At 29.4% G+C, this 16,935-nt stretch overlaps 1 pseudogene across 1 annotated transcript; it reads right to left on the reverse strand.

Moving 5' to 3' along the window:
* Nucleotides 1-12,599: 12,599 nt before the first annotated feature.
* Nucleotides 12,600-16,567, reverse strand: LOC114384457 (annotated as a pseudogene). Its single transcript, XR_003660700.1, has 6 exons — nucleotides 16,159-16,567; nucleotides 14,353-14,490; nucleotides 13,932-14,223; nucleotides 13,755-13,816; nucleotides 13,565-13,646; nucleotides 12,600-13,132 (listed from the first exon to the last, which is right to left on the reverse strand). The product of XR_003660700.1 is annotated as an RNA-binding protein 1-like (transcript).
* Nucleotides 16,568-16,935: the final 368 nt, after the last annotated feature.

Genomic DNA, 16,935 nt, shown 5'->3' on the forward strand with positions numbered 1-16,935 from the left:
GTGTTGCCCTTTATACAACTTTTTTTATCCATTTATCCAACTATTTTATCTTGGTAGGTGGAGTACTTAGATTTTATCTCTTACAATTCTCTTCCTAAACAATGCTAAAACTATTTTGAAAATATTGATATTGAGTTTTTTGGACCAATGCGACCAAGTTGGTTGTGGAACGCGGATTTGGATTAGATAGAGACAGCTAGCTATATGGAAATAATTATAAACAAGAAAATAAAATAACTAACTAGTTGCCTGGAAATGTTGACACTGCCCTTATTTTCTTTATAATAAGAGACGCCAACTAATTAAAATAAATATATAAACGCATAGTCGTCTTTGTCAAATTATTGCGTATTAGATGTAACAATTTGTCACATCTCTTCATTTTTTGATTCTATAGCAAGCATTTAAAGCATTATGCATGGTGACCTTTTATGTCATTTCATATCTCTAGTGCTTCCCTGGGACCATGGCTGCCATAATGAACTTCATATCTCTTACTTTTCACTTTCCATTAACAGATCGTGGAGGCTAAAAGCCTAAAACGAATATGTGCATATTGCATGCTATTATGCTTTGGCTGCTGCAGGAATTATAGGGCAGATGAAGACAAAGAGTACATTCTATATAATTCCATTTATTACTTCTTCTTCTTCTTTCTTTTTTTTGCTTTTAAACATTTTACTGTCGTAAGTACATAATTGTGGCATGAGATAGGTAAGCTAAAGAAATTGTCTTCAAATTGTCTGTGACTTCCTATTAATTACATTACATAATACTGCAACTACATTTTCCTGACATGTAAAGCTACATAATTTAATATAGTACTATCAATCAATCTGTTTCTTAGTAATTCATCCAGGGAAGAAACTAATTACAACATGGGTGACATGTGGAACGCTTATGCACACATATTTGGAAATGCAGTAAACAATTCATCGATCGGCATTCTGCGCATTATTGTCTATACACACATATATTCAGTCAAAAATAAAATATACATATATATTCACTCAGCTCACACATATATATAATCGACATATTTTTTTCTCGATATTTCCTTTTTCAATTTCTTAACTTTTTTTAAAATGAATTATATTTACAATTTTTTGTCATCATCGATAATTTTTAATTTATACTATTTAAATCTTAACTGAAATGTGTTGGACATGTTTCTTTTATAACTTTAGACATATAAGTTTACATTTTTCTCTAAAACATATTTATACAATGTGTAACATACTTACAAATTATGTAATTTGAACCCACATATATACATCATTCAGCATTTTAATATGGTTATTTAAGAGAGGTAAACCTGTTTTACAATTGACATGGGCATGATTGTGTTGGTATCAAATAACATGACAATTGAAAGCTTCACATGTTGAATAGGAGTATATCAGTCTGGCAATTTGGTTTAGAAATGCTCTACTTAGCTATTTTTACATTGCTGTATTTTCATTATTGATCTTGAATGGTACATATACCAAACTTTATGTTTTGGCTTCTAGCATATTTTAAGTCTGGGGTCCATCGTATTTTTGTAATAACTCTTTCTTTTGTCAATAAAAAAAAGTTATTAATGAATGTAAATTTTTCCATATTTTTAATATTATATTATTATTTTAAATAAAAAAATAAAGATAAATAATATGATATTTTATAATTATTAATAAAAGCAAAAAATATTAAAAAATATTTTTTAAAACAAGCTTAATTCTTTCATTCTCCAAAAGTAGTAATATAATGAAAGTTTATGTTTTGTCCCTATTTAGTAGATTAGGGCCATGTCTAGCTAGGTCAGATTTGGTTATATTTTGTCGCTGTTCAGTAGGTAAAAAGGTTTGGCAAGCATATACAACTTTTGTTCCAGCCTCCAGGATATCCCAAAACCTAGTCAAATCTACACAAAAAACAAAAAAAAGTCAATAAGCACCTAACGAACCTAAGATATGTCTACGCTAAACTAAAGATAGATTTTTAAAAAAATGTAAAATAATAAAGAAAGAGTCACTAGGTAAAAGAAAAACCCTTTCAAAATGGTCCTGCCTTTTCCTATCCACGTAGTGAAATTTGACGTCAAAACTATCTTTCTACTTAAATCATATAAATTTATCTATTCTTCTTTTTCCTCAATTCTCTCTTTTTCTAGAACATGTATATATAAATTTATTTTATCTACTTAAATCATAGTTCAACGTAGTGTTTATATTGGGCGACTGGGTGATTAATTATTTCTACAACATAGAAACTATGTTGCGTTATATAGTGAGTAGAGAAGGCCCATGGCCTGAACCGAACTACAAGAATTTTTTTTAACACATAAAAAATTACTTTTATAATTGATCGTCACGTTAACGAAAGCATTTTAACTGAAAGAAAATCTTTAGCTTTCAGGTCCAACTACGCCTCTGCCCCGTCCTTTTTTTTACTGTTAATCACTGACGCATACCACTTTCTCATACCTGAGACAGGGAGAGTACCTTCTCACGTGACTCAATCATTCTTAGACTTGTGTTATTCCTTAATCTAACCAAATGATAACTTCTTCCAATTTCTTTACATCCACGTAAAAATCTAGGGCAAATTATATTCTATCCCTTCTAATTTATCTCTTTCAAAACAACTGTTTCAATTATTTTGTGTTATATGGAAAACGTTAGTCGTCCTTTAAATAAATTTGTAAATGACTCGTAAAATTTGATATTTTCTGTTCTTTGTTTCTCTTCAAATCAAACAAGGAAAAGTTATATAGTTAATATGTTAGGATACAATTCTACAATGCACATATCTTCCACATCCCTTACACCACTTTACTTGATTTTCACATAAAAATACATGTATTGGAAGTATTTCTAACCATGCTTTCAATCCCTACCATTTCACTCCCTCACCTAATAGACCATACAATTAATGAGTTTTCTTCGTCATCATCATGAGATTTATAATACTTATACATTCTATTTAATCAATTAAATTAAATTCTATTGATATTAAAATAAATGTATTACTAGCACTCTTTTAATTTGTTAAAAGAAATGCTTTCTATAAATGTGGATATAATTAATGTTTTGATTTCAATTTAAGTTGAAAATGTTAATTTTTCTATCCAGATCGATCATAAATATTTTTTATTGGTATTTTAAAAAAATTATGTCCCACATTATCTAAGAATATGTAAAAATAGGAAGTCATTCTTACCTTATAAATTAAATTTTGGGGTTGAATTTGATTTAAATCTATATTATAAGATGATATAGTTTTTTTAAAAAAAAATCTTATCCTAAATAACGAGAGACAATTTTGCGAGTCTAGCAGGATTATAACGAACGTAATTTTTAAAAATTACACTCAACTGATCAATTCAATCAATTAATCCATTAGGACCTCCAATTTGGTGATTGGTCTGTTAACTCCTATAAACTGACTTATTTTAGAATCGCCCAAACTATACCAATGGTTAAAAAGCCATTATGAACTGTTTTTTTAATTCATTTTTTAATTATTTTATTTTTAATACAATATAAAATATTATATGATAAATAAAAAAACACGTTTAAGGATTACACGCAGGTAAAAATTATTATTATTATACATTATTAATTTTTATCTCGTAAAATATACAATTTAGTCATTTATATTAATTTATATTTTTTATTTCTTGATTTGTTATAATTTTATATTACTTTAAACATAATATAATATTGAAAATGAAATTTTAATTATTACCAATTTAACCATTGTTCAACCATTAAACTATGAACAAGCATTTTCATCATCAATTATTAATTAGTCTAGTTTTAAAACATTTACTATAGGCAAATAAGTTTAATTTCCTTCCAAGTATTTGATACAATTCTATAATTTTTTTCTCGGACTCAAAACTAACTGAATAAATTTAAACAACCTCATACCCATGCATTCATGCGTTTTGTGGTTGACATTATTAATTTCAACAACATTTAACATTTTCTTAGCGTGTTACCTAAACCCAAGTTTTTCTATAAAAAAAAAAAGTTAAAATATTAAGCCGTGGTAAAATAAAAAGTAACATAAACAACAAATAAAGGTAATTAAATCTATAATAAGTACTAAATGAAAAATATTAAAAGGAAAAAATATTAAAAATAAATTACAATTATCCAAAATTTAACACAAAATATTCCTTTTCAACATAATTGTTATGTATGTATGTGCGTGCGTGCTTAATTAGCTTTATGCGGGAATGAAAAGAGAAAAGAAAATGACTTAGCCGTATAGCACATAAGTTAAACGACATTAAAGCAAAATTAATGTCATATGCTTTTCTATATAATTTTTCTATTTAGCTCTCCATTATTTTATGAAAAATATTATATATAAAAATAAATGTATTTAATATAATATTAAAATATCTAATATTTTTATCTAATAAGTAAAAGGATTAAAAAGAAGATATTGTAAGAAGGCTTAGAATTATTTATAAGTAATTAATGTAGTAAATTATGTATATTTGACCAGGTCAATGGTGACAATTATTAGCGATTGGCAGCTACTTCAATACTCTTTTGGTGCCTTTTAGGGTACATGTAGTCAAGAAAGTGACCGGTAAATGAGTGACAACAACATATTAAGTAGTACATAATTAGGAAATTTTGGAGAAGGTTTTGATTTGTTCTATTTCAAAATTGAATTAAGGCTTTTACTTTCATAGTCCACTCCTAACAATTCATTATCCAGACTTCTTGTAGCAAACTCAGTTGTGTTTTAAAATAAATATGTCCAAAAATAAATAAATAAAAATGAGCAAGGAAATGCTCGATAGCAAACACATTGAATATATCTCTATTAAATAAAAAAGATAAAAAAAAACTCTAACAAAAAAAACACATTGAATATATATTAAGTGACTGAATATTAAGAACTAGGCCCTTAGTTCAAACCTTTTATTAAAGGTTATCTAGAGCATAAGAAAAATGCAATATACCCGAATTCAAAAATTTCACCAATTTAGTTAGTTGAATTTTCTAGTTATTAATAGGCATTTGCCTACTTCTTAATTTGGTGCTTGCAATGCTTACGGGACTGAAACCAATCAAAATCATTATTGACTATTGACTAACTCTTTGGGGGAAACCCAGTAATGTTTTCTGGGTTTATATTTAAAAACTTGATCATTAATTTCTGTGAAGGCTGCTGCTATATGCCCACTTAGGCTAAAAATTAAATAAATCAAATACGACTTAATGTTACTAGATACAATTATTTCACTACAGTCCAATGTCTCCTGCGGCTTGAGAACTATCCTTCTATATATCAAACTCATATAGGTGTGAAACATGGACTTATAAACACAATTCATTAATCACAAACAACATACTCATCTGATAAGCGTCGTATGCAATAATTAAGAAACATATATAAAAGATATCTTGATTCTTCCTAACCTAGGTTAGATATAAGGTTGATCCAATAATTAAGAAATAATAAAGGAAAAAAAAGAGAGAAAGAGGTTATAAGTTAATCTTTTTAAATGACATTTGTAACAACTAATTATAAATTAATATTTATCAATAAAAAAATTTAAAACATTTTCCATCTTGAGCTGCTGCTGATAATTAATGAATTGATTAAATGAGCATTAATTAAAAATCTAAGAAAGAAAAACTCGAAATGGGTAGGGTAGTTCGCATGTGAATTTGGACAATCATTGATGGTGATGTCTGCGGGAAGGGTATAGAATCCACAAGAGGCTAAGCATCTTAAAACTAGTAGGTCTTGGCATAAAAAAGTTAATGCATGGAGCTAGTCAGTATCCTAGGAATGTTCACATGGAACAGGTCAATTATATTTCAGAGACGTTCGTATGAAGGCATCAATAACTACAATTTTGCCGATAAAAAAAAAACTACAATTTTTGAATACTATTATACAAAAAAAATACATATATAATGCAATATAATAATTCGTATTTTTGTTTTTAAATTTTAATGTCCATATAACGAGTGATTATACACCATTTGAAATGTTCGTGTACTAATTCCGTATTATTGAATGTGAGGTTATAACTAATATTGCAGCGACTTCATAGGTAAAAATTTTCCATAACCCTTTATAAGAGGCAAAAGAAGATGAAATACATTCAGCCTTTCAATAAGCTAAAATTAATTCTCTTTTTTTTTTAAAAAAAAAGCTAAAATTAGCTTATAGGTATTAGTTTTTGGGTAATTAATCAAACATAATATTAGTTTTTAAAAGAAATTAAATGAAAATAGTTTTTATAAAAATTAAATGCAAAATTTGATTTTAATTTATATGAAAAACTTAATTTATTTTACTTTCTTTATTTTATTTTATTTTTTTCACTGCATTTTCTTCTTTTATTAGTACTTATAGAGAAATTTAATCTGTTACGTAAATTCTAATCATAGCATATGTATGGCATGTAGAATAATAAAAAATCCAATTACTTCTAGAACATATATAGAAAGAAATACTTTGAAAGCATACAATAATTTTTTTTCCAACTTTCTGTTAGCCAAATTGTGTAGGTGATTAGATGTCTTTATCCTTGCAATATTTTCAAATTAAAAAACAAATTGCCTTTTGAAATTGTCTTATATCATAGCTGGACAACATATTAAGCTACCAACTTCGAAATTACGTGTAACATCTTTCTTTTGTTTTGTTTACTGCTAATCACCAATAAGAGCAAAACTTATAATTGACAATTATTAAATATAAAATTACTAATTATTAAGGTCTTTATTTTGTAATTTTTGTGTTATCAATAATCTCGATGATATTATTTTTAAAAGAATAGTTGAATGACTTCTTATTTAATAAATTAACAAGAGGAAATCAAGACTTAGATCTACTGGTCCAGGAAATTCAGGACAAAATATATATTATGATATATGTACGAACATCAGGTAAATATAATTAAAAAGGGATATCAAACATGACTTGCATATGCACTACAATGACATATTTAACATTTTTTTTGCTATATCCTGTTGCAGGTCAAAATGGCACATAAGAAGGACCAAGATGATCAGAGCATTCAAATTCTTAAAAGAATAAAACTTAGGTGGACATTATTAATATTTTGGGTATTATTTTTTTAATTACAATTTGAGTTTCGTTTTGATAACTTATGTTGACTTTTATTGTACAAGTTATCAAAATAAAACCTTCATTTCAATTATATAGTAATACCAAATGTACAATCTTCTATCTAATTTTGTTATTTTTGTGAAATAGTAAACACATACAACAACTGTTATCTTATAATTTGACAAATGCTAACTAACAAACATCAAATAAAAAATTTAAAGTAAGAAAATATATTAAAAAGACTTTTTAATAAACTTTTATCACAATTTTAAATGCAGAATATTTAATGTGATCGTCAATAAAAATCTACATGTTATTTTTTAATTAATATCCTTGTAGCCTTCAATAAAGAAATCTTTATGATTTTTAATTAAGGTCAACCTATTATTTTACCCGTATAGGTTACCGACAAAGAAAAGACTCGTTCACATTCTAGGCATACATACAGCAGCAGCACCACATGATCATTATCAGGATCTGATTCCCTCAATTTGAGATTAAGTGCATTAATTTAATAAATAATATGGTGGCATCCACCAAACATATATACCCTAAAGCCACACAGTCATAGTTTTACACATCATATATAGCCTCCAGTTTATCTAGCCTTAAGTTTTTGGATTCTTTTTTAAGGCTCCGAATTGGGACAGTTGCCAAACAAACTCCAAAAAAGTCTTAATTGTGAAAGGTAAATCTATTTTTGAAGGCTGGCTTTTCCTTCATTGTGAAGTATGGCATAGGTTTGTGGACCACTGTACAATATTGTAGTAAAGTCTTTGCCTTTGTCCTTGCCCTATTTTTATATATTCTTCATCCCTCCCACAAATATCCAAGGATTTTTGCTTTCAGTTAACCTAAATCTAAATTATATTCTACTTTAATGCTATGAATGCCTCCAAAATCGATGCATGGATACATTCAAATTGCTTAAATTGTCCTCCAATCACAATATATTTTGTAATATATAAACTCAATTTTACAAATAGACACTCAAATTGTTTTTAGTTATCCTAAATTGTATTTTAATGGTGTGAATGCCTCCAAAATGAACGTATATAAAATGAATACATTCAAATGCTTAAATTGTCATCCAATCACAATATATTTCAGTAATATATGGCTCAATTTTACAAATAAAACACTCAAATTATTGATAGAAACATGCAAGGACCATAATTCAGATAAGAATTGAAAAACCAATTCTATAATGTTAACGATACGACATTATGTGTTTCTTTAATAAAAATGATCCATATGATTTTAATAACTATTAAGTTGATATCCTAACCACGAAATATATCTGTCTTGTTGTTAACTAAATTATATTTAAATAATTCATCGATGGTGCTAGCTAAATGGAGATAATTGCAAAATTACAAACAGAAAGCATAACTACTCTTAGTGCTTAGTTTTAGTCACATTATATTTTTGCTTACACGCAACTCTCTTGATTAAAGATAGTTAAAATGCAAGATAATCAATCACATTAGGCACATACTTTTTACATGTAAAAAGAAATAAAAAAGAGTTTAGTGTGTGAAACAAAGAGGAAACATCAAGAGAACTAGTTTGGCTTTTCCATTATCCACTTACTTGCCCAAAAGTGAGTATAAAATTGTGTTCAGGCACCTATATATATCTTTTTTTTATGCATGCACTTATATATCTAACGAAAACAAAGTAAAAGGAGTACATTTCCCTCATTATTGAATGCTTAATAACCACATTACCGGGTTCATACATTTTGCTAATTACATGCAGTTTGTCTCTTGCATTATCGTACTTTTTATCTTGTTTCGGGGAGGTAAGAGGAATCCCTACAAAACCTTAGGGAAAATGATAATAACATTACGAGAACAAAGACCCCACACTCTAATATCTTCAACGAATAAGAATGAACCATGATCTTAGTTATGGCTCAAGGCTAGAAGATTAGGCTAGTTACCTTGTTGGAAGTTTCTTTCATTTTTTTTATTTTATATGAAAAGGTTAAAATATGCCTTAATGTAGATAAGTTAGAAGAAAAGAAAAGTCAACCACCTACTACAAAAATAACACCAAAGGGAGAGTTTGATTCAGCCGACACTATACAAATTAAAGTTTAGCCAATGGGACTTGAAACTGTTCATTCTTTCAATTTTCTCTTTTGATAATTATATTGCTACCACTCCGATATATAAGGTGGAATGTAACTTTCCTGGAAATTTTTATATTTTCAAGATATTGTAATTCGTTATATTTTTGTCCAGCAACCCGTGTGTGTACTTAATTTTTTTGAGAAAAAAATTATAACCATAAAACAATAGCGACTCATCATCACCATTTCTAATTTAAATAGTGTTATGAGAATAACATTTATAATAATAATGTTTTTTTCAAAGAAATCGTATGTCAAAGAAATTTTAACACCAATAAATAATAATTACATTTCTACAAATAATTATGAGTAAATAATTTATCCACTAACATTATATACCATTTTCACATCATTATCTAATCACAGATTATAATATATGATAATTAAGTTAATTATTTTTTCGGGTGAATTATTAAGTTAATTATTTTAATATGAACTATTTTAAAAGTCATAATCATTATTAAGATTTTTATAAGTTAACTGTGTAAATATTTTTACTTACAGTACATAAAAATAAAGTAATATTTATATTCCAATCCCCTCTTCTTTTACTGTTGTTACCTCCATTGATTATGTCCCCCATGATAAATCGTCTAACAAAATTTAAGTCAACGTACTTGATTGTTTGAAAGAGATGTAATGTACCCATATTTTCCTTGCTCCTGCTTCAAAAATTCTAATCCAAGGAATTATTTTCCTCAAAATTACATGCCCATCTAAATCCACAATAAATACATGCAGTACAAGAAAAAGACTCTTGAAAGAATTAGTTAACCCATATAACCCTAGCATGTTGTGAATATACAAGTCTGATTCAATCTGTGCATAATGTTAAATATTTATTTCCATTAAACTGCATGTTGCTCTTTGAAAACATATATCAACGATACTTGAAAACACCATGGGAAAGCAAGCTGTGAGCTGAGATGATAAAAGCCAATATTTTATTCCCTTGTTTAAGAAAGTTAAATTACCGGAACGGTGAAAGTGTTGGCCAAAAAGACAAAGCAAGCCGGCCTTGTGCTTTCAAAAAAATATTGACGCGCGATTAAATGTGTTCATCTTAGTTCAGGTAAACTTAGGTTTGAAATTTTTTTTCTCAAAAATAATTTTGATGATTAAATAAGATAAATGTAATTTTATGATATTATAATTAAAGTTTTTATTTAATGGTAAGTTTTGTAAATAAATAGCATATGCAGTAATTGTGTCAGATTTATATATTGTCATTTAATAATAAATCGTCATATATATAATAAAATTATTCACTTTTATAATTATTTTCTCAAAAGCTATCATATTAATGATAATTTGTAGTTAGTTGATAGTGTAATTATTTTTTACAATGACAATGCATATATTTTAACCTCAAATTTTCTAATAAGATATATGACAAAAAAATATTCAATGATCCATGTATGGGTCTTATTAACCAGTACTCTTAGAATATTGATTAGAGAACTAAAAAAAATAAGTATACTGGTTAAAATCATTTTTCTTTTTAGTTCCTCAAACTAAAAGAAGTAACTATGCCTGAAAATACTAGTTAACATTTGTGATCATATAAATATTAGTTATATCAAACAATTTCTTTAACTAATATAAAATATAATGACAATTCAATTTTACAATATCATACTTAAAATTCATTAAAAAAAATATCATACTTAAAATATAATGATAAAGTTAATTGAAATGTCACCCACAAAAATATACAAACTTTAAGTATATAAACAAAATAGAATCAAATAAGCAGAATAAAAATCACAATTGAGAAAAATCGACTGAATGGGCCAATTCAACTAGAGGCCAATCCATTAACTGAATTAGAATTAGTCCAGTGTCATTAATAACTATTTAATTTGAAAACTGGCCTCTGAACTGTAGAACCGGACGCAAAAGAACCGGCAACCAATATAATCCAAGACCAGTTCAAGCTTGCCCTTACACTTTGGGAAGAAAAATATAATAAACTTTTACACAAAAGAATGAAAGTTCAATCAATCTTCAAGGATCAACCACACCAAATTTTTTTTTCAAAGGATCAAACCTGGAGCCCTTAAAAATAAGACCAAACTCGGATCTTCCACTTGGAATCTACACGTTTCGCCATTGTCATAGACTCAGTCACTGGTTGTTATGTATTAATAAATTCTATGTAATATGACACTTTAATTTGCATTAAAGTCAAAACTTATTTTGTTTTATTTTTAATAGTTACGTAATTTATATTTATTGAATTTAATTAAAATACATTCATTGTAAAGATTTTTTTTATGCTTATCTCATCATCATGTATTGTCATATAGTAAAATTATTGACTTTTATTATAATAATAATAATTAAAATATATATTTAAAAATTATTTCTAATAGAATAAGAGTTATGTGAAAATTAAACTCATTATTTATCAATTCAATACTTGTTTTTTAACTTATAAGACAATGTAACTTTTTTTTATTAATTTGAAATTTCACTCATTTTATTTTTTATTATTTTATTGTTACTTAATATATTATATATTAAAAATATATATCTAATGTCAATCAAATCAATGAATCCTTCATCGGTTCCATGATGTATCCAGATTTAAAATAAAATGCCAAAACTATTAGTTAAAATGTTTTGTATAGCAGTAAGCATCTGTCTGAACACAAGATTCTTATGATGCAAGCGATCACCAAAACCTAAAGGCCAAGTCTGGCACATTCACCTTCGTCATCTTGTTTATGAATTATTAGTTAGTCTTTCTCCAACGAAAAAGCGAACCATAACATAATTAACTTCATTTCAAGACAGCTATTTAAAACCTTAGTGAAACACTAAATGATTTCATGTTAAAGTTTCTGGAGGAATGAAAATAGTTTCGTTGAACGAGAGGCTGAAAAAACTGTACAATTTTTATTTTGAGTTTCCCCATCTCTTCTTGAGACACACGAAGGCTATTTCTTCACAAAATAATGCTTCAATTTCATCAAGATATCATTACTTAGGGGAAGAATCCGCGCAAATAGAGTTTTTTGAAGAACGTATCTAGATGTCTATGCACCAAACACCTGAAAGGCTTAGACGAATCTAGGTTAAAAACACAACCATGTACGTGTTCTGCTGTCTAAACTAGCATATTTTGGCTGTGTTTGATTTGGAGTTCATCATTAACCGCCAAAGCTTTCTCTCACAGAAATTGCATTGAACGTGCTTATGAATGTGTAATTTGTGTAAAACAAACATACGCTGTAACGTATCATGGAAAAAGTAGATTTTTGGAACAATGATCAGTCGAATGCATTCCAAAACCCATTGAGTCTCTGCTTTATGGACCATGCACTAGTGAAAGAAATCTGACGGCCGCCGAAAGGGAACACCCTTTTTTTCTCAATATCCATTATAGCTATTTAAGCTATTGGAATAATATCCACTATATTACAGTAACCCCATATACCACATACCCAAGTTTGGTATGATAATATTGAATAAAAAAAATAGTAATAGAATAATAATAGTTGTTTGGGAAGCTCAAAGGAAACGCTACCATAAATCAGACACCAGGATAATGTAATTTAGCAAATAATGATACATCAGAGTAACTGAATACATGTTCTAAAAATCCTCATCTGTTAGTTTTATGCAAATTGAAATTGTACTTTGATCTCGGCCTGTTCCAAGGGCTCTAATAAGGATTGTGTCCAGTGAGGGTAAATAAAATTGCATGTGGTGTATCACCCCCAAAACGATGGTGTAAAGAACCACTGACATTCTGATGAGCATAAAACCTAGATGGCTTTTGTGAACCAGATCATCTTTTACCACGAAAAGCAGGTCCACTTCTTGGACCAGGATACCGAGAAAACTGAAGCCGCAAGTGACTAGATTCAGGATTGAGTTCATCAACTTTATAACCTGTGCACCACCACCAACATTGTCAGCAAACACCAAGGTAGTGTTTGATAGGTGTGATAGAACAGGCTATAAAATATAGCATGGGTTGTCTTTGGTGCATTTTGAAAATAAACAGAACAAGAATGAGTTTGAAATTCGGTTCCACTAAAATGCATGCATTTCAGATATAAACCAGACAGGATGAGGTTGAAAAGTGATGCATTTTGATGTGATGGATTTTGGTTTCACTAAAAGGGGAAGGAACAAATGAGAATATAGAACAGAATGTTCCCATTCGGTTCTATTTGCACACCAAATGCTGCTAGAAAGCATTCTCTATTTCATAACAATCATCTACATTTTATCTCATTTTGAAGTGGTGCAGTTATATGATTTAGGAAGGGAAACCAAAACAGAATTAATTTCCTTTTATATCAGCAGGTAACTATATACCTTGCAAGGCACTCATAGCAGTTGCTGCACAAGCTGGATTTGCAAAGTCCACAAAACAAAGGTAATGAGGATCTCCACCACGCTGCAATGAACAAGCATTTCAGCACAAAGAGGACACTACAACTTTTGACCAATCAACTAAATAACCAAAAAAGGACAAGCAGGCATCTGGCACAAACAGTAAACTTACATGTTTGGATTCTTTGCTCACAAGTCTAACTTCTCTATACCCAACAAAAGGGCGAAAAATATCTAAGGTGATGTTAAGGAATATGATATGAATAACTGAACTAATATCAATGAAACTCAGAAATAGATAAAAAGCAAGATGAAATTCCTAAGCATTGCATCAAAATGAAAAGGATACGAGCTACTTCCCTTCTGGTGCTATCAGAAGGGAGACCTTCAACATATAGAGTACTTGAAGCATCTGGAGGTAGAGGTACTGTCTCAGGTCCAGGTCTGGAAACTGCATCTACAGGTAGCTGACCACCATAGTTAACACCCCGTCCATTTGGTGCTAGATCTGGACCACCACCCCCATGACGCCCCATGACAGAAGGATCAGCTAGTGAATGGTCTGATAATCCACCACCACCCCTAGCCAACCCAAGACCCCCAACTGTACTGGCTTCCCCAGAAGTAAATGAAGAAAGTTGCTGCATAGGTAAACAGGATGCATGTTCTCAGAAACAGGCAGTGAAATGAAGCGCCCAAAAAAACAGTAGTGTGAGTGCCAAAAATAACCAACAGTGAAATATTTAAGACATAACAAGATGAAGTGTTACCCCACTCTGAAGGTAGCGGTCATAAGCAGATCCAATTGTTTTTGTGTCCTTTAGCATTCGGTGACCGGTACGGTCATCATCACGAGCAAAATTATTATGCATCTCATTACCTGAAAGACAGACCGGAAGCAGGCATATCTGCAATGTAAAAATAAATAATAACAGATTTGACAAAATGTATAATATGGGTAGAGTTATTAGTATTTTCCAGCTTAATTAAATCATCATTTCCATAAACAAATAAACAATAACAAAATACTTTTAAAGAATAGAAATGATGGGTGTGCTTGATTCATGTATTTTCTGTTTTTATTGAAATAAAAGAAAAACAAAAAACACATTTCAAAATTAGTGAGTTTTAATGAAAATAATACCAGATTGTTTTAATCAAAAAAATAATAATTGTTTCCTTTCAAAACAGGAAACTGGAAGTTGAAAACACAATGGCAACTTTGAAATTACAATAAATCTATGCCAACCATTTTTCTAAAATAATAAAATGAAAAAAAATCTATCTGCAAGGAAATTAAATTACAATAGAAAACAAAAACAATGTTCGGAAACCAAACAGATTGTGAGCCATCATCTCATCACCATTGGGATACCCATGTAATTGAGTTTTGGCCTCCGTGCAACTAAGATTCTCACTATAAAGATATTAACCACACTCTGCTGACCTAACTAAAGCTGACAAGACCCAAACAGCATGCGGTAAAGAGTCAAGCCCAAAAATAAATACAAGTCACAATAAAACAGAAACACTGTGGCAACTTGGAATTCCAGGAGCAGAATTTCTTATTGTTTCTGTCACTCAGTAACTGTTGCATCTATTTGAAAGTTACAGCTTAGAAATGCAAATGATACTCAGAATAACTTTCAATTTTTTTATGGAGACTACGTCTAATAAGAACTTAATAACTAAAATCTCAAAAGCATAGAAACAAGAATAAGCTTGTAGCCCTGCAACATTATCTAGATTCCTAGTTCGTCCAACTAGTTTAGATTATAAGTATGCCTCTGTTCTTAAAGCACAAATACACCGATCACGTTAATCTTTGCATTGTGCTAATATGTGAAAAGGCAAAAAAATTAAGATATTTATGACGTAGAAAAATTAATCAATCCATCACATTATGTTGAACCCATAAAACCTTGAAAACATCAGGAAATTGAATAAGGCCACATATGCAGATGTCAGACAAACATGGCACACCAATGAAGCCCAATATCAATTTAGTTATTATGATAATAAAATCAAACAAACTTAACATCAATCCCTAACTTTGCAAGGCCAAATAATCAGTTCCCTTAAGTTTAACCTATAAATCCATTGAAAGCATTAGTGAATTCAATATCTTATTTGGGATCTCCAATATCTTAAAAAAACTAAAATCCAAATAGTACCCCATACCTAAATGGAATTTGCACACCAAATATAAACCCATGCAATGCCTAAAGTCCAAAACGCCCTTGTTTTTCTACATCAACAAAACCTTGTAAAATTCGACAGAATAAAAATTGATCGATCACGAGAACACCACGATCCTAACACACCCATTTAACAAACACCCCACAAATCTAAGTAAGAACCCAGAAACCCAGGCACCCTTAAACGACAACAACACCACTCAAAATGGCGTCGTTTAGCATCCAATCAAATTGCCAAAACCAACAACAACGAATCTATAAAGAAAAAATCGAAATTTACAAACTTGCACAAACAACTATAGAGAAAGAGGGCAAATTGCACGAAACAAAGAGAGCGTGCAGGAAATCTAGAGAGAGATAGAGAGAGAGGGAACGAACCGTAGTCGGAATGCGGTCGTTTGAGCATGCCGGATTGAGACAGAAGCGTCTGTTGTCGGTTCCAGTAGCCGTCCGTCATGGCGCGAAGAAACCCTAATTTTGGGAAGATGGAGATTGGGGAATTGCAGAAACCCTAACCCTGGGTTGGTGCTGTGTTGGTGTTGGAAACTTACTCTGGTCTGGGTCACGACTGGGGACTGGTTACTTCTACTGCACCAACTTGGGGGAATGGAAAATAAGTGTGTCTTGTTAATTAGGCCATGCGTTTTATTTTAATTGGAGATGATACATAGACATGGATTCATTAGATTGGTACATGATGGTACTTCCCAGGATGGAAAAAATGAATCCAGATCTTATGACTACTTAATAAAATGTTTGTAATTGGGGACAATAATTATTGGATTTAGATTAGGGATGGAGACACTAATTATTTGCAATTTTTTTAGGAAGGGTGCTGGTACTGGTTCTATAGTACTCATTCTATGCCACATAATTATATGTGAATGTAATTAAAATATGTTAGTTAAGTAAATATTTTATATTTTACATATGTTTTTCTATAAAAGAAATAATTATATTTTTTATTTTTATCATTAAGCGTGATCGTCTAACAGAAAGTGGTGAAGCTTGATTCTATGTGTCTTATATTAAATTTGTTTTACATTTAATTTAAAAATATTAATCTATAATTTACTTTTATATATAAATTTATAAAATTATTAATAAATTCTTATAAGATTGACTTTTAATTGTAAATTGATATATTTGTATTGT

Source organism: Glycine soja, chromosome 2 (assembly GCF_004193775.1).
Source record: "Glycine soja cultivar W05 chromosome 2, ASM419377v2, whole genome shotgun sequence".
Lineage (NCBI taxonomy): Eukaryota > Viridiplantae > Streptophyta > Magnoliopsida > Fabales > Fabaceae > Glycine > Glycine soja.